The 19,314-nt window shown below is 40.7% G+C and overlaps 1 protein-coding gene and 1 long non-coding RNA gene across 9 annotated transcripts in view; both read right to left on the bottom strand.

Annotated features, from left to right (window-relative positions):
• Window positions 1-9,468, bottom strand: part of LOC140849655 (uncharacterized) — a 44,119-nt gene extending 34,651 nt beyond the window's left edge. The window contains exon 1 of the long non-coding RNA XR_012131788.1: window positions 700-9,468. This is a non-coding gene — a long non-coding RNA (uncharacterized lncRNA). The remainder of the gene's footprint in view (window positions 1-699) is intronic.
• The window catches only part of TRIO (trio Rho guanine nucleotide exchange factor), a 340,446-nt gene that overhangs the window by 293,834 nt on the left and 27,298 nt on the right, over window positions 1-19,314 (bottom strand). The window lies entirely within an intron of this gene.

Genomic DNA, 19,314 nt, shown 5'->3' on the forward strand with positions numbered 1-19,314 from the left:
GGATGGCAGAAGCAATAGGAATCAGATGAATTTAAACTGGACGGCAGAAGCGATAAGGAATCAGATGAATTTATAAAATTACATACATGCCATGAAGTAAAAAGACAAGTTTCACTTTTAAGGAACTTTGGGGGTGGAAAGGCCCTTATCAATGCATGCGATGATTTCTGCTAGTTATGACAATGCACAGATGCTCAACATTTGAGGGCACAGAGCTGTGCTTATTGACTAAGCCTGAAGATGGCTCGCTGGACCTGGGGCTGGACCAGGTTGAGAGAGCTGCCAATGGAGCAAATGTTCTTGCTGGCCATACTGAGAAAGCCCAGCGAAGGTTACGTCAGGCTGTTCGGTCCGGAGATGGAGCAGGTAAGCATTTGGGCTGGGAGTCTCTACCAGGCAGGCACATTCTGGCAGGAGCACACAGTAGAACGGTCACCATGGTTTTCTGTAGGCTCAGCATCCTCCTCATGAGCACCATCAAGTGGTACTGTGGAGGCTATAAGAAAGCAGGTGAGGTCTTATTCCCCAATTTCATAAATGTACATGGAAATAATAAAAAAGAAACCCTTGTCAGATAAGATGCTCTGAAGACTTGGGTTCGAAGAAGCTGAAGGGAGACAAGTTACTATATTCACCAACCAACCACATGATTGCCTGACTGTTTACACAGCATTTTCTGAATGACATACAGTGACTTACCTCATTTCTCATCACGAGAACAAGATGACAGTGAATGATTCCGTCATTTGGAAATACCATCTTGAATATAAAGAACTAAGCACCTTCAGAATACAGAACTTTTGTGAAAGAAAAAGGATAATTTTTATATTTTAAGTGTACATGAACAGAAAATCCAGTCAATTTATCATCAAAGGGAAGTAAATTTAAATTCCACTAATCCTCAAATAATCAGTTAAATATAGTAATTTATCATCACACCATTTGATCTGTTTTCATGTACTCATGGATACACTTTCTCCTAAAAATAGAATTAACCATTTTGTAAATTGTTTTATGTATTTACTGATAGTTAACATCCTTCTGTGTCATGACTTTTTTTATAGTATTACTCTACCACCCACATCATTTTAATTACTGCATAAAATAATCAAAAATATATCTCACACAATAAACAAGTTCAAAACAGTTACTAATAGAAGCTGCACAGAAAGACAAAATTTCCAAATCTGAACTCATAATTAAGCAATTAATGACAAAGACTTCTGAGTTACTTCCCAGGACCATTTTATTCCTACCACCAGCAGAAAGCTTTCTAAAATATCCAGAGTTCTCCAAATTTCATTAAATTGTTAAAAACAATGACATGTACAGCATTTTTCCTTAACTATAATCACTTTTACTTTCAAAGTAAACCATACCTTGCAAAGTAATCATTTCTAGCAGTAAACCATCATAAAAATAAGCCAACACCACACTCAAGCCTTTTAAACTTTGATTTTAAGGACAATCCAAACTAAGCTCTGAGGATGGGTAACGTCTGTACAGAATTTTAGCTCAATCAAAGGAATGACAAGCCAAATCCAGTGAGCTGATGTACTCCTAATAAATGGATCCTCCCCCCTTCTATTCTTGACTTGAAATGTTCATGGAAAGGCCAAAGATAGTTTAGTAAGGAGGTCCCGCTGCATTCTTTTTATTAACTGTCTTAGAGGCAGTTCTAATTTATACCTGTGTCCAGCATAGTTATTAATACCACTCCCTTCATTCTTAAAAATATCCTGGTTTCTAGGACAAACAGTTTGGTAATCTACTTTAGGCTTCCAAGAAGCTACTGAGGACACTTCATTTGAAATAATACATATATCACTCAATAAATAAGCGTTCCTTATTACTGTCATCATCACTGTCGTCGTTACTAGTATTCTGAATGCTAAATGTTTATCTTCTTTAAAATATAACCACATTATTTCTGAAGATCAAATGCTACATTCTTTCTGAACTCTTTTACATTAGTATACAGTAACACCTAACTCTATCTTTATTACACTTTCTAAACTCTATTTTTTCATATCTTTGATATGCCAACATCCCCTGATAAGTTCAGTGTAAAAAAAGAAATAGAAAGCAAACATTAAACAATAAAAAACGATTTAGGGCTGTTATTGACTACAAAGAGGTCAATTAACAAACTCAGGATTTCATGGTGAAGCAGAACTACTAGTGTGAGAAAGGTGTATGAAGATGCAAGAACTCTCCACTGTGATGGTCTTTTCCAGTCTGCAAATGCCTGACTGTGGCTTACTTCTGCAAACCCTGATTACTGTCTACTTTATCATCAGAATTAACTCTCCTACTCACTTCACCTGTGATTTAATCACTTTTCTAAGAAAATACTGTAAATTATATTCTATGTGTCAGTGATGAAAATAAGTGGACAGTTTGCTGTGCCCATTCTCAAACGGTGGTAAAAGAATCCTAAATGTGCAGTGCAGGGCCAGAAAGTGACTTTTGTCGACAATAACTTACCTCTAATTTTGAGAGAAAGTTTTTTTTTTAAAGTTTGTGGATGCAGACTGTAACATACATAAATGCCAACTAGGTCAAATTGGCTTTTTTGATATGGAAACTTTAATATACCAGCCTTGGGACCCGGATGTAGACATACAATGGATGGGACTACTGGTCAGTACGACACAGTGCAGGGTTTCCCAAGCCCTGTGTCCCTCCTGCTGGCAGATGGGGTCACTGCAGAGGCCAAAATGTTCTGCCTGCCACTGCTCCCTTTCCAGGACTGGCTGGGGTAGTTCATTAATTATATATGTATCAATCTCAGGGAAAGAGTATTGTTGCCTAATTCAGAAGGGAAATCCTAGAAGAACTTGTGTGGATACAAACTGATCATATTACTCTGTAGGGCTATCTAGCTTTCTTTCTAAAAGCTACGGGTGTCAAATGAGGGGGAGTGTATGCAAATTTGTCCTGAGATACTTCTGAGTGGATGAGGACAGCTATTCACTTCCTCTGGAGAATGAATTTTTTTTTAATTTAGTGAGTTTTTTGAAGATAGGGGAGCCAGGTACTTGCAAAGGACCAGAAGTTCAAAAAGTCACTGCCCTGAGCATCTGTCAGTCTTCAAATGAGTAATTTAGGGGCAAACAGAGAAAGCAAATTAAAGAAATATTTATGCTGAAATTTCATGTGCCTGGATCATTTAACAGCCAAGAATTGAGTAAATGCAATATCCCAGCCTACAAAAGAGCATGTGTGTCTGTGGGGAGGCCACAAGCTTGAAGCTTCTCAGGAGCCAATTCCAGTCTCTCCTCCAACAGACTCAGATTTCTTATAGGAAGAGACATATTTTGCTCACATACTTTTTTTTAATGATCTCTTATGAACAAAGAGATACACCAATATTTTTAAAAAGTATTTGTGTAAGTTGTTGATCTTACGGATGATGTTGCTTTATTTCAGACTGCCTAAATTTGATGTCACCTGTCACTGACCAGGCCTCTGTACACAAATGAGCCCCGACAAGCTGCACAGGCCTGCCCAGTGCGGTCCACACTGCACCTCCCAGGCCACCGCAGGGCCGTGCGTCAGCAGAGGCCACAGGGGACACAGGAAGCAATCCCTGTAGAGATCGCCTTCCCTCTATTCAAAATTCGTAGCCTACAAATCAAACCTGTAACGTTCTCTTTCCATGGATCAATTCACTAACCATTATGCAAACTAGCTTTGGTCGACCAAAACAGGCCAATCACCTGCGCCAGATCTGAACTACCTCCTGAAGACTTGCCACAGCGGCACCTCAGCCTTCTGTGATCCCACGGGAACTACAGCTCTGAGGCCTAAGCTGGCAGCTGGCAGAGGCGGCCCCACATGCACTGCTGAGAGCGCGGAAATGAACTGCTCACACTCGTGAACCCACCCAGGCAGGGCCTTGATCAGATGGGAGTTATCCAACGCATTCTTCGACACATACTTAGGATAGAAAGGAACTGCCATTTGGAGTTTTTTGGGATTAACCCTCTCCCAGCTCTTTCCAATCCAATTCTACAGAAATTCTGGGTGCTTATAAAGTGATGAAAATTCCAAAACTTTCCACTTGTAGTCAGGCTAGGGATTTTAGTCCAAACTTGATAATAAATATAGCACTGACAGTATTAGGCACTGCCAAAGCACCGGCCTTCCATGTGTGGTACTCAAAAGCAGACAAAGGCTATACACAAGTCATGGGCCAATATCCTCACCAATGCTTGGGTTTATAAGAGAATAATTTTGGATACAGGCACATTTTTACAGTACTATACTGCCAGAGAGAAAAAGTAACTTAAATGCTACAAATAGAAATAAACATAATTCAAAAGTAATTTGATTCCTTAACTCTTATATCAAACGGGCAATGTGTACAAGTTTTTCAAAGGGGAACTGGAGCTAAACTTGTAACATTCATAGTAAAAACCCAAGACCAACACTAGAGAATTATTCATGGAAAAACATTTTCACTACAATGAGCCAAGCTCAACTGCTAAAAATATATTTAATGTACACACAGGGGCATGGGCTTACCAAAGTGTTCACTTCACAGTATCTCAGCCTGAGCTACATCACCGGGTTCTCCCTACCCAAACGGTCCCAATCTGAAAAGCAACATATGTTTGATGCACAAAACAAGCCTGGAATCTGGTGAGGAATTGTAGCAGAAAACTGAAAAGCATCAGTGGGCAAAGGAGGAGCTGAAAGCTGATGCTGATAGGCCTGCCTCCTTCCTCTCTCTCCCTTACAGTCCCTATTTATAGGCTATCAGCAATGGCACAGCGGAAAATGATGAAAATGAGGGCAGAAAAATCTTTCAAAAATAGGAAACACCTCTCATAACATTAGACTCTGTATAAGGCATGGAAAATAATGGGTCTGATTTTATAAGTCACATAAAAGTAAACTTAACTTGTACTCATGTCTACTGAAATACTTAGTTTAAAACAGTTATAACTTAGTAGTTATGAGCACAGACGAGGTTCAAACCATCCCATCCCTTAGGCTACTTAGCTACTCTGTACCTCAGTGTCCTCGTCTGTGGAATGGGGATAATGCTATGCTTATACATGAGTAATACAGACATAGAGAAGGGCAGAGGTAGCTAGCATCATGATTAAGATCGCTTGAAACTACCACAAAATATTTACTCATTCCAACAAGTGCACAGTTTGTCCTTTTCTCAAAAGTTTTTTAAACTTTTTATTTGGGGTAACCTGAAAGATGTCACAAACAAAACACTAGTGATTTTATAAAATCTGTATTCACAAATCTGAAGTTACAGTCCATCCTGATGATGTTCCAGTCTGACTTCTCAGCGGACATGGAGAAAGCAAGGTTATAATTATGAAAAAAGCAAAGACGGATTCAAGCTTCCTATCAGCCGATCTAAGAGAGCAGAATCTGCTTCCAGCTCCATCGGACTGGCTCAGCAGCCGAATAAACAAAAACTTCAATCACAAAACACATTTATCCTGTAAAAAAGGTGTAAGCCTTTCCTTTAGTATTTTAATGATTCCTTCCTCCTACCTTCCCCCATGCCTCATTCTGTCACTGTTTTATAAGAAAATACATTTTAATAATCAGAAAACCTCACAAAATGTGACACCTAAACAATAATCCCCTAAAGTACTCCGCATAAAGCAAAATACATATTCATATCACCTTTTTACTCAACAAGATTTCTATGTGCAATCCATTTTAAATGAAAATTCAAATGCCAAATCCCATTACAAATGTTCAATTTTTGTTCATAAATTCAAAAACTAACAACAAAAGAAAAAATTTGTTCAGATTAAGTCACAGGACTATGACTACTATACACATGCCTTGGCACAATAATATTTCAAAAACATAGATTCAAAGGTACACCTTGACCGAGAGCCAGTTGTATGCCAGAAATCATGCTCAGGACTGTGGGCAGTAAAAGTGAATGAAACAAAGCTCATGACACAAATGTTTACAATGTCATGGTAATGCAGAGGGAATGGCAATTCTCCTTCTACCTTAGAGTCTCCAACACCAACAAAACAAAACAAAACAAAACAAAACAAAACAAAACAAAAACTATCTGGTAACTTTTGCTTTTTATTAAAAACTCTTACTGCTCCTATTAACTGTAGGCTGGGCATTTGCAAGTCCTTATTGATACCATATACTGCACTCTGAAATGGTCGGGGGAAATAGCATATAATACATTCCCGTACTTAATAGATGTCCTGTTTTTGATGCTCTAAGTAGACACATTAGAAAGACCAAAACTGCAAACAAATAAAAAAAGACCAAAACTAACATTCCATAAAGTTTTATCAAGTTGCCATTCATCACTTTAGGCTGTCCCAGCCAACTTTTTCATCTCAAGACTTTCTCACATTTACACATCTTGGTGTTACCGAGCACTCATGTTCTAACTTGCCCAAATACTACTAAACAGTAACATATAACTCTGAATAAACATAGGTTTATCCACCATGAAAACAGTGCTGGCATGACAAAACCAGGAGGCTATTTCTTTATGTCTGAAAGTCTCCAACACCAGACATTGGTTACTGATACATGCAGAGGGGCTGTCATCAAAGGTGAATACAAGCAAAGCCACATGCCTCCGTCCAGGTGAGGCTGACGCTGCCTGCACCACAGCAGAGAAGCATCGACGAGAATGTTCCACTGGAGACCAAGGATATGGCCTTTCACTTCAAATTCAAATGAGTCCAAATTTAGACTGTGTTCTGGAACAACGTGAAAAGCTATCTTGAAGCATGCTTTTATAGTTCTTTAATATAATCCACTGAATGACTCACAGCTATGTATCACAGAGACCAGGTACTTTCATTTCTAAAAAAGGAGTATGTTCGAGCATTGGGAAGGCCGGCCTAGTGCTCTAAAGCTTGGTGACTAGCAAGAAAAAAAAGGGAGAAGCTGGGTCATTACCGGCTCAGGAAAAGTGATTTTAAGGACAAAAAGCTCATTTAAAATGTCACACATAACTCAAGTTTGCAATTTATTTTCCAGCACAGTCTCATGAATCTAGTCAACATTTAAACACGACTCAGTAGTGCTAATTGGTTCTACCTCTTAAAAGTCTGTTTAACAAGCTATTCAAAACACCCTGGTCCCAAGCTGCCTGAAAAAATATTTTGAAAACATTTACTAGGGCACAACTAGGAATCAGTCTTTCCAGCAGCTCTTTCCAGGCTGAGGAACTTAAAATAGCACAGCAGTCTGACTAGAAGACGACAAAATGTCACACTCGTCACCCCCAACCATGTTCACCTCCCATCATGGCCTGTTCACTGGAACAGGTTTAAGAATCAAGGAAGTAACAGTTGTCTGCTTCACTTTCCAAATGAGAAAAATTAACCCATTTGTAAGAACAGCAAGACAGATCTGCATGTGGTAGTTACACTTTCTGCAAATGTATACTCAGACTATGGGATTCCCCAACTGTCCACCATTTGGTTTATTCTGTCAAAGCATTCCAATCACAGTAGGTCACACAAAAAAGGACACCAACACCCGCTCTAAATCAAATCACCTGTAGGAAAACACAATTTAAAACCTATGGACAAGCCCTCCAAGCCATCAAATAAACATCAGAGAATTTATCTCCTGTTAAAAATTCTGTTACTGGCTGCAAACTGCTTAACATACACTTAATTTTAGGCAAATCAACATAAAATGTTAGTGATATTAAATGCAACGCTTAAAAACTTACCTGGCAAAAGTGAAGACTAAAGAAACAGACAAATGCTTTTTATTCAACTAGTTGTAAGAAAATCTTCATTTAGATTTCTTATGAAATTATGTCATAAATTAGTCAAATTCAGGCACCCCTACCTCTCATCAATTAAATCAGCTTGGAAATATTTTTTTTAATTTCCTCATGTGCCCCAGAAGTCACGCACCTAGCACCTTCCCACCAGTTTGGTGTTTTCCCGGTCATTACTTCCACTTATCTTTCCCCTCTTTGCTCTATCCTTGGCGTTTGGCAGATCAGCAATACCTCCCAATTCCTCCCTGCTCCTCAGCCATAAAGCCATCTCTGCATCCACACATGCACGGGGTGGGTGTGCTCCAGGGGCCAGGTGGGCGTGGGGGCAAGGGCACACAGGGGGCAGTTGCATATGGGATCAGGTGTATAGTGGGATGGATGTGCATGGAGCCAGGTGCACATGGGGAGGGGTGCACATGGAGAAGGGTGCACACTAGGGTAGATGCACATGTGGCTGGGTGTGCACATGGGGGCATGTGCACACAGGGAGGGGTGTGCACTGAAGCAGGTGCATCTGTTGGAGGGGTGTGCACTGAGGCGGGTGTTCACAAGGGGGGTGGGAAAGGTGCACAGTAGGGTGGAGCACACAGAACTTCACCAGGGCCTGGTGGCCAGTCTGGGAGACCCCTCAGAGCCCCACAGCCCTTTTCTCACTGCCATGTTTAATAATGTTATGCTGGTCAAGTCTTTCAACTGTTTGCCAGGGCTGGCCTCCATGTAAAATGAGGCTCTCCCCCAACCCCACCCTGCGCCTGCCTGAGGACTAGGAAGGACATGCGCTGTAAATGATTTTAGGTATTTCTTTTTCAGTTGATGTCAACAGTCTTCAGGATTCAATATGGATGAAAGCAATAAGAACAAACTCTCCTGTAATCCTTCATAACTTTGTTTTGTTTTGGCTTCAGGTTTGAGGACACTATTTGCCTTTATAAGGTAAAGAAGGGAAGGAGAGAAAAGGTCTAGGGGAAGAAGGCAGGGAGAAGAGGGAGCTCATTTTATGGGGAAAAGTAGAAAGACCCAGATGTTCTGGATTCAGTCAATGAAAACAACTAACATGCCTTTGAGATCTGGCAGTCCACTTTCATTTCAGGGAAATCCAGCTACCCCAACCATGCCCCCACACCCGCACACAGTCTCACTTATGAATGCCCTTGCCCCACAACCAGGCTCTAGTGATCATTTGCCAGAGAATCACTCCCAGGGCTCGGTTGCACAAATTGCCCCATTTTTCTCTAAAGCACATCAAATCATTTAAAAAATTTCCTTGACACAGGATGCATTGTAGGACACACCAAATCTTTTAATAACAACTTTCTATTGGAAGGAGAAGTGATATTAACACATTAAACATCTCAACTGAAAGATGCACAAAGATTTGAGAAAGACAGTATCTGTAGTTATTCACTACCTCAGATACTGTTCAGAAATACTGGGCTCATAAAAGCATTGATAAATTTTCAGAGTAAGTTTTTTTTTAATTTATATTTTTTAATTAAGGTATCATTGATACACAACCTTATGAAGGTTTCACATGAGTAACATTGTGGTTTCAGCATTTACCCATATTATCAATTCCTACCCCATTGCAATCACAATCCATCAACATAATAAGATGCTATAGAGTCATTACTTGTCTTCTCCATGCTATATTGCCTTCCTTGTGACCTACCTACCTATATTTTGAATGCTAATTATAATGCCCCTTGATCCCTTTCTCCCTCCCTTCCCACCCACCCTCGTTTGGTAACCAATAGTCCCTTCTTGGAGTCTGTGAGTCTGCTGCTGTTTTGTTCCTTCAAGTTTGCTTTGATGTTATACACCACAAATGAATGGAATCATTTGGTATTTGTCTTTCTCTTATTTCACTGAGCACAGTATCCTCTAGCTCCATCAATGTTGTTGCAAATGGTAGGATTTGTTTTCTTCTTATGACTGAATAATATTCCATTGTGTATATGTACCATCTCTTCTTTATCCATTCATCTACTGATGGACATTTAGGTTGCTTCCATAACTTGGCTATGGTAAATAGTGCTGTGATAAACATAGGGGTGCATATGTCTTTTTGTATCAGGGATCTTCTTTTCTTTCAGTAAATTCCTAGGAGTGGAATTCCTGGGTCAAATGGTATTTCTATTTTTAGTTTTTTAAGGAACCTCCATATTGCTTTCCACAATGGTTGAACTAACTTACATTCCCACCAACAGCTTAGAAGGGTTCCTGTTTCTCCGCATCCTTGCCATTATTTGTTACTCCTTGTCTTTTGTAGTGGCCATCCTAACTGGTGTGATGTGATATCTCATTGTGGTTTTAATTTGCATTTCCCTGATAATTAGTGATGTGGACCATCTTTTCATGTGTCTGTTGGCCATCTGAATTTCTTCTTTGGAGAAGTGTCTGTCAGATCCTCTGCCCATTTTTTAATCAGGTTATTTGCTTTTTAGGTGTTGAGGCATGTGAGCTCTTTTTATTTTTCAGATATTAACCCTTTATCGGATAGGCCATTTACGAATATATTCTCCCATACTGTAGGATGATGCCTTTCTGTTGTATTGATGGTGTCCTTTGCTGTACAGAAGCTTTTTAGTTTGATGCAGTCCCATTTGTTCATTTTTGCTTTTGTTTCCCTTGCCTGAGGAGATGTGTTCAGGAAGAAGTTGCTCATGTTTATATTCAAGAGAGTTTTGCCTATTTTTCTTCTAAGAGTTTTATGGTTATATGACTTACATTGAGGTCTTTGATCCATTTCAAGTTTACTTTTTGTATGGAATTAGACAACAATCCAGTTTCATTCTCTTACATGTTGCTTTTTGCCAACAAAAACTCTTGAGTTTTGCCAACACCAGTTGCTAAAGAGGCTGTCATTTCCCCATTGTATATCCATGGCTTCTTTCTTATATATTAATTGGCCATATATGTGTGGGTTTATATCTCAGCTCTCTATTTTGTTTCATGATCTATGGGTCTGTTCTTATGCCAGTACCAAAATGTTTTGATTACTGTAGCTTTGCAGTAAAGGTTGAAGTTAGGGAGCATAATCCCTCCAGCTTCTTCCTTCTCAGGACTGCTTTGGCTATTCAGGATCTTTTGTGGTTCCATATGAATTTTAGAACTATTTGTTCTAGTTCGTTGAAGAATGCCTTTGGTATTTTGATAGGGATTGCACTGCATCTGTAGATTGCTTTAGGCAGGATGGCCATTTTGACAATATTAATTCTTCCTATCCATGAGTACAGGATGTATTTCCATTTATTGGTGTCTTCCTTAATTTCTCTCATGAGTGTCTTGTAGCTTTCAGGGTATAGGTCTTTCACCTCCTTGGTTAGGTTTATTCCTAGATATTTTATTCTTTTTGATACAATTGTAAATGGAGTTGTTTTCCTGATTTTTCTCTTTCTGCTCATTCATTGAATACAGGAATGCAACAGATATGTGTGTATTAATTTTGTATCCTGCACCTTTGCTGAATTCAATTATTAATACTAGTAATTTTCAGGTGGATTCTTTAGGCGTTTCTTTCTTTTTTTTTTTTTTTTACATGAAGAACATTATGTTTACTAGGCTCGCGCCTACCCCAAGTCCCCCCAACAAACCCCATTACAGTCACTGTCCATCAGCATAGCAAGATGTTGTAGAATCACTACTTGTCTTCTCTGTGTTGCACAGCCCTCCCCTTTCCCCCACCCCCCCACATTATACATGCTAATCATAATACCACCTTTCTGCTTCCCTGCCCTTATCCCTCCCTACCCTCCCATTCTCCCCAGTCTCTTTCTCTTTGGTAACTGTTAGTCCATTCTTGGGTTCTGTGATTCTGCTGCTGTTTTGTTCCTTCAGTTCTTCCTTTGTTCTTATACTTTAGGGTTTTTTATATACAATATGATATCATCTGCAAACAGTGACAGTTTAACTTCCTCCTTACCAATTTGGATGCCTTTTATTTCTTTGTTTTCTCAAAGTTTTATAAGTACTGAAATTAATAGCAATGACCCGATGACTAAGCAATGAAAGTCAAAACCATAAGAATCTTGGGTATAAAAGTTCTATGTGCTGAACATTGGGCAAAAAAATTTACATAGGGCAGAAGCAGCTCATAATTTTTAAATCATGACTAAAATCATGGCAACTTCTTCTACAAATAATTATCACTAAGGGTTTTAAATAAATGGCCCTTCCCCTATCCAAGTATCGCTATTTGTCACTTCACTATACCCATCAACAGCACAAAATCTAATATATCCATGACCCCTTAGGTGCTTTTTGTAATCACACTCACATGCAAAACCCACAATCCAACAGTCAACAAAAAAATCTACCATATTTTAAATTACTGGAGAAAGTGAAAATACTGAACTACCAAAAACTACAAGGTACACTCACACCAACAGATTACAATGTATGTTACTCAATACTGAGCCTATACACAACTGGCATCACCCAGCACTGGGGTGGATCCTCTACACAGAGGCACCAGCTACCTGGCCAGGCCTCGCCCAGGAGTCTCACTGAGCACTCTGCTCAAGGAAAGCAGGCTGCTCACAGGCTGAGTCTGACCTTTGGTTAGAATTCAGAACAGCAAAAGTGACTAATGAACAAGAAGCTGGCAACTGATGCAGACAAGTGTGGAAACTGCAGGGAAAGCATCACAATACCTGAAGGATATCAAAACGCAGGATGAAAGCTGAACCCAGAAAGTGTCCATTCTCATGCCCACTAATCTACCTTCAATTTCTTTTCCTTAAGTACCAAGAACTTTCCACAGAGTATATACTGGAAAGAATATGATAGAACAGGTGTTTTACAATGGAAGTTTATTTCTAGAGCATTTAAAAGATGCTAAGATGCAATCTTTCCTCTCAGATACATGTGTTAATTCATATGACGTAACAGTTTGTAAGGGAAATAAGAGTCCTCCAAACCAATGTAGTCCCTGAATCATAAGAGCTAATATTAAGCAAAGGTGAACATGTGCCAACAACTGACACCTTACAATTTCCTCACTATGACAAACTCAAAGGCTTGACAACATTGTCAAGTGCCTTTAGATCAGAGGACAGTGAGAGGCACCTTGCAGAATGGAAGCTCTGTAACCCAACGACAGGACAGAGGCCATGGATCTGGTGATGGCCTTGAAGCATAGGACACAGGGTTTCTAGCAGTTATCTTTTTGCCAAGAGAACACACAAATGGTGTGCAGTATTCCCTTCAACTCCCAGAATGTGGCTGCTGCTGCTAAGGTGAACAGCAAAGCTCTTCTAACGAAAACATTTCAGAATCCCCATGGGATTCAGTTAGCAACTGGCCTATTTTCAGTAGACATGGAACCCACCTACTGGGACAAGCGGCATGCTCTGGGACGACTGCTTGTCTGACTTAGGAACTCTGAAGTCAAGCAATGACAAGGCCTCATTAACAAACCATAGAGCACACAGAGTGGGAATCAGAACTCTGTGTACTTTAAGTTTGGGACCCATCTTTCCCTAACAAGCTATACCCACATGGGTAATATTTTTTAAAAACTAATGCTTATCACGAAAATAAATTCAAAGAAAAACAGTCCCCATCTGTCAAAGGTTAATAGCTGGCCATGTCCCACAGGACCCCAGGACACCAAAAACCACCTCTAGAGATCCTGAAAGATGTAGCCTGGAAGGGCTGCAGCTTCATCAGCAGATGGGGCAGAGAGAAGCACGAAGTTTTATTCAGCACAAGTTTGAAATCAATCCAATTATGGAGGGGGCACACATGAGCTTCTGACAGTTAAGCAGCAGTGCTGAGTTGACTTTTTTCTCTTTTTAATTATTTACAGTTTCTTTAGGGTATTTTAGGGTTTGTTTTTTTGTCAAAGAAAGATTTAACAAGCAACACTTTGTTGTATTCTTTAGGGTATGCATTAATTCTTCTAAAGAGCCTATTACATTTTTCGGTAAATTGATGCCTTTGTAACAGCCTCCTAAAAAAAAAGTTTCCACATTTTTCATTATATTTACTGGACTCCTACTGTGGAAAGGGGAGAGAAAAACAGCCTGGTTGAGGCACAATCTGGCTTGTGGAGACTTAAGACACATGCCAAAGGTTACCGCACAGGCACCACCCAAGGACCACGGACCTGCAGGAGCTCAGAGACAAGGAGTCACAGCTTTCAGTCCGGGGAATTAAGGACAGTAGAACTCCCAGGTCACACCTAGGGAGCTCTTCATCTGTCAGGAGAAATTAAGTGAGTTATTAAATGCTCGTGAAGGGGATGGCCCCAGGAGCTGGAGGGAGGAACGTTAATGCCTGAACTTGCCACCTCCACTCCAGATGGAGGGAAACGGCAAAGTGGAGGTTCTCAGCCGTATTTGGTCCCATTTTCCTTATTAATCCTCTAGAAAATCAGGGAAGGATTTTTTAATGAGAACTCCCAGGTCACACCTAGGGAGCTCTTCATCTGTCAGGAGAAATTAAGTGAGTTATTAAATGCTCGTGAGCTTTCCAAAGGGAATTTCTTAGGAAGAAAAAATGTAGAAAGGTGAAAAGTACATAAAGTTTAACACTGTCCTTTTTAATAATGATATTTTCTCACACACCAAGCTTCTACATATAAACTTCTAATTTTTATACTTCAATGCTTAATGAAATTAAGCCATACAGTAAATTCTACCATCATTTAATCAGGCTTCTATTATTACAAGGAGAGTTTAAGCCACTTCCATGGGCAAGTAAGAAGAAACTACACTGTATTTGATAAGTCTAGCACTTCCTAAACAATGCCTGTCTCCTCACTCTGAAAACCTGACTCACAATTCCACCCATGCTCCAAAAACAGTTTCCATGACAGGCAAGGTTCAAGCACCAGAGATTCAAGCATCTACAACCCACAGACTGACAGCGAGATCCTGGGGACCAAGATGTTGTTTCAGGTAAAGACGGCACCAGCAGAAGTCTAAGGGACTATCTGGAAGAGCATGTCCCACTTCTCACTGAGCAAACAGCCGACCTGCACATTTCACAGGTGGTCCCTCTCCTTGGAGCTTGCTAGCAATGACTTGGATACAAGAGAGAGAAGTCCCAGGGATCAAATCCTCAGACCACACGCCTGAGAGACATCATTACTGTGTCACACGAAAAATAAATAAATACTACCCAAAGATCTGAACAGGAAAAACTGAAAGTATGAAGATGAAATTCAACTACATGAAGTCACATTTACATTCAAAATACTCCTTAAATACATGTCAGGAAGAACCTCGGTGAAAAAAGATGAAGAGACAGAAAACACTGCACATTCTGGGGAGTCAGAGCTCTCACAGGACCAGGTCAGAGCAGCGCAAGCTCTACACAGTTCAGAGGTCAGACCTGGGGATCTGGGGTCCACACCAGTGCCGTGGGAAGCTACCAGGAGACAGTGAGGCAAAGTGCATGTTTTAAGAAAGAATCTGAGGCCAAGAGAGGGACCTGGTCACTATCTTCAAATATTTTAAAGGCTCAGCAGGAAAGAGCTTTTGAAGGTCTAGACTCAGGCATGAACAGCCAAAACCGGAATAAACTGAAGCTTTAGGGAAAGAGATTTGAACTCTAAAGAGTGTTAAGGTGAAGGAACAGGAGAGATGAGATTAAGGACAGGGACAAGTGATTAAAAATAAAAGGTCACACTGATATTTGAGGACTTCTCTTCAAGTTTAAGGTATCCCTTTGGTCTGTGGCAATCATTCCTAACACGGACTTCTGAGCCTTGGATCGAGGAGGTGGAAAAGACCCCATGTCACCGATGTGGCTTCTATGTGGCTTCTGCTTGGGGCTCAGGAAACTTGTACTGCAACGTACAAAAGCAGTCCAACAATTATTCCTGTTCTACAGAAATTTATACACAGTCCAAAGTTCATAGACCATTTCTGGCAAAAGTGGGCACTAATAGATATAAGGAATAAGGTAAATTTCAAGAAGTATTTCAACGTCAGTGCTGCACCCCTGTGCCACAGGGTCGGCCTCTCGGACCTGCGCTGTGACACGGACCACACACTCACTCCAGCTCCCCACATGGTGAGCACGACACAAGATGGGAGGCCTGGAGTCGCTGACAAAGGAAACTTACTGGCTGTCAAGTGCCCATGTCCCCACCTGGTGCCCACCTTCCTCCAGCAATAACACACACAAGGCACTTCCTGCCAGGAAGGGTGCTCGGTTCCAGGGCAGACACTAAAGCCTAAGGCAGGCAGCACAGAACCGGAAGAAGATACATATGCTTCAGTTAGACTGAGTCAGCTCTGCATCCTGACACTTCTGCGCTGACCAGCCTCATGACCCTCAGAAAATTAAGTGGGTTAGTGTCTCTTATCTTGGTTTACAGCCTTCTTGTCGAAAAAATGAAGAGAATAATAGTATCCACATACGAGAGGGACACTGGGAAGGGAAAATGAGATAATCTACCAGAAAGGGCTCAGTAGGGGGCCCCACACAGATGTGGAACTGGGTTCCTACCCTGCATCAAGCCCAACGGAGCCCAGGCTCAGTAAGTAGCAGCTGACAGGCTAATGCCTATGTGTCAGAGCCAGAACACCAAACTCTCTTATGATATCCTGTTCTTTCCATGGTGCCTGGTTACTACTTCTGCAATCCACTCAGATTCTGAACTTGCCTGAAATCCTCCAACTTGTCTTTAAATATCCCTAACTTTGGTCTATAAAGCAAAGCAACGAAGAGAAAGCCAGAGTATTCCCAGTGCACTAAAATGGCCCTGAAAAGGGATTTCTGCAATGCAGTTGCTCTGGGGCAACTGTAGGCATGGATCCAATGGGAGTGGCCCCGTGCTCCTCCTCAAGGACTGGCCGGCCCCCAGACCCTCGGTGCCCCATACCGGCCAGCCCACAGCCATTGGCACTTTGCACAAGGTCCATCACAGTTTCACAGACGGGACAGCTCACAGAATAACCACGGGGTTCCAATGGCCAGAGCAGCATCTCTGGGAGCTGGCACCAGCTAATGGGGATAGAGCACCAGCTCCAGACTCATCTGTGCTCTGGAGAAGCAGCCCACCATGTCCATAAAGCACTGAGTGGGCTCCAACTTCAGTTTCAAGAAACGCCCAAACCTTTAGAGGCACTAACACAATTTCAACAGGACCAAGTCTGGAAGGACTTTTCATTTTCAGTGTTCTCACACATTTAAGTCTTCTGAGAACAACATGGTATCTGTAGAAAATACCAACACTCTTTCTATACTCCTTAAATGTCTTTTTTATTACTTAGAGAAAAGACTGTACATTAGCTGTGTGTCACAGAAAAAAATAAGAGACTGAGATACAGAAGAATCAAACTAAAGAATGCACTGTAACGGTCCACTGTCAATTATTTTTTATAATCCACATAATGGAACTAAGGAAAATTCTAAAAATGAATATGTATGGATTCCATTTTCTTGCATGCTCTTTATTCCTTAGCTGCTTTCTGAAGGACTTCACTGGATAAAATTAAATATTTTAGCATGTATAAAAATAAGCCAACTCAAATAATAAATTACAAAAAATTAAAGCTATCTATCTGCATTCTTATAGTCAAAGATCAGACAATTCTAATACATCCTACTTCTGTGATTTTTTTAAAGCTAAAAATGAGATCCTTAGAAAAACACCATTTAGGTTATATTTTTTAAGGTAAGCAAACCTTATTTATTTAGGTAAGATTACTGACAGCTTCTGTGTAAGTCAATACTCTAAGCAGTTAAAGAAACAGACTTTCAAAGTCAGTTATCCTCTGTTGCCCCATTCCCTTCAAAATACTTTTTTAATCCAGTGAGAATAGGAAGCTCCAGGCAGTATGTAACGATCAGCTTGGAAATTCAGGCCACACAGGCTGAAAATATCAGCCTGTAACTAGCTTTTTATCTAGGTTATTTTGAGAAGATGTACCAGAAAACTAGGGAATATAATGCACAGGCCTGAATATATCTATATTACATCTATTGTTACTTTTTCCAACATATCTTCTACAATCAAGTGAATTTAAAATAAACAATATGTATAAAATTCCAGATACATGCCTATACTACTGAAAAATTCTGAGGGCAGAAAAAGTAAAAAGAATGTATTTTTAAAGTGACTTTAAAAGTACATTTAACCTAGCATTACAGAACAGTTAAGAACCAACACAAAACAATTCTAATGTACAGTGAAGAAGTGGCCAGGGTTTCTTCCACTCAGAGTCCGAGCCTGGTGAACAGGATTGGTTCCTCATTCTGGGACACCAGACCCACTGCAGGGGAGCCGGCGGGCCCTGAGCAGGACCCCGGCCAGGAGTAGGAGAGGACCTTGACCGAAATAACTCTCCACTCACTCAAAACAGAACGAAGTTAAAAGGCCTTTTCACCATCCTTCTCTGACTGGGGAGGAGGGGGTGGCACAAAGACCCCTCTGAGTTCCTGTGAAGAAGGGTAGGCTGCACGCCAGGTCCTGGGTGTTGACAAATTCTGATTCACGGCTCCAGTCACACTTAGCTCACACATAAAATGGGCAATTCAACCACTCAAGTTGCTGCGGGAGCTGGGAGGGGGTCTTTGAATGTTCTCTAGGTCTGTTTTTAAACAGACCACTATTGACAGACTGATTCAGCATCATTTCCCGTGACTACTCTTCTCGGCCCATTATCAATGCCTTTATGTAATACTGAACCAAGCATCATTTCATCCAAGTTTGGAATAAGCCACAAGACACTCATCACTTGGAGTCATGAATATCTTAACGCGATTCTCCCTTCTGTATACAGAAATTATAAAACTGTGGTAAGTCAAGTGGCTCAACAGGGACATCCCCGTTTACACCTATTGTTCCAGAAGAATTATCAGTATATCAGTACCACCCTCTTTCACGCTCCAAAGCATCTGTGTTTAGACCATCAATTACAGGGTCAGCCAATCAATAAAGAATGTCAAGCTAAGGAAGCACCAACAATTGACAGCAGAACCTGTCAGCTCTTCAGCACCTGGCAGGGATGGGCTCTCCAACCACATCACAGAGCTCCATCACCTGTGGCTCTGACAGTGCACCTTGGCAATGACTGCACCGTTGACCTGAACATTATTCATTTCTCTACACCTGTAAGTGGCAGCATTCCAGTGTCAACAACCCTCCACAATGACCTGCCCCCTTGCTGATCTCTGGTACTGAGAGAAGCCTATGCTCTGTGGTCTTAGCACCACACATACAACTCAGCTGCAAATACAGAGCAATAAGGTCCGAATGAAATATCTGCTCTTTTAAAAGGAGTGGTTTTAAGGAAAGAATGGTTACAGGAAGCTGGGAAATGAAGAATTCATGAGCTAGGAAAATCATTGGGGAGAAGAAGAGTATTTGTAAAAAATAAAAATAAAAACAAGCCACACACAATAAATAGTAATCTACAATATTAAATGGTAAGTAATAAATGTAAAATAAACAAAATGGAGTAAGTTAACGACATTGATAAAATCTTTGCAGCAGGTATTAGAAACGGAGCCAAGCCATTGTAGAGCCATGGCAGATTTTGTTTCTTTCATCTACAGTAATGGGCCTGTGGAAATTCCAGGGTAAGTCT

Source organism: Manis javanica, chromosome 1 (assembly GCF_040802235.1).
Source record: "Manis javanica isolate MJ-LG chromosome 1, MJ_LKY, whole genome shotgun sequence".
Classification (NCBI taxonomy): domain Eukaryota; kingdom Metazoa; phylum Chordata; class Mammalia; order Pholidota; family Manidae; genus Manis; species Manis javanica.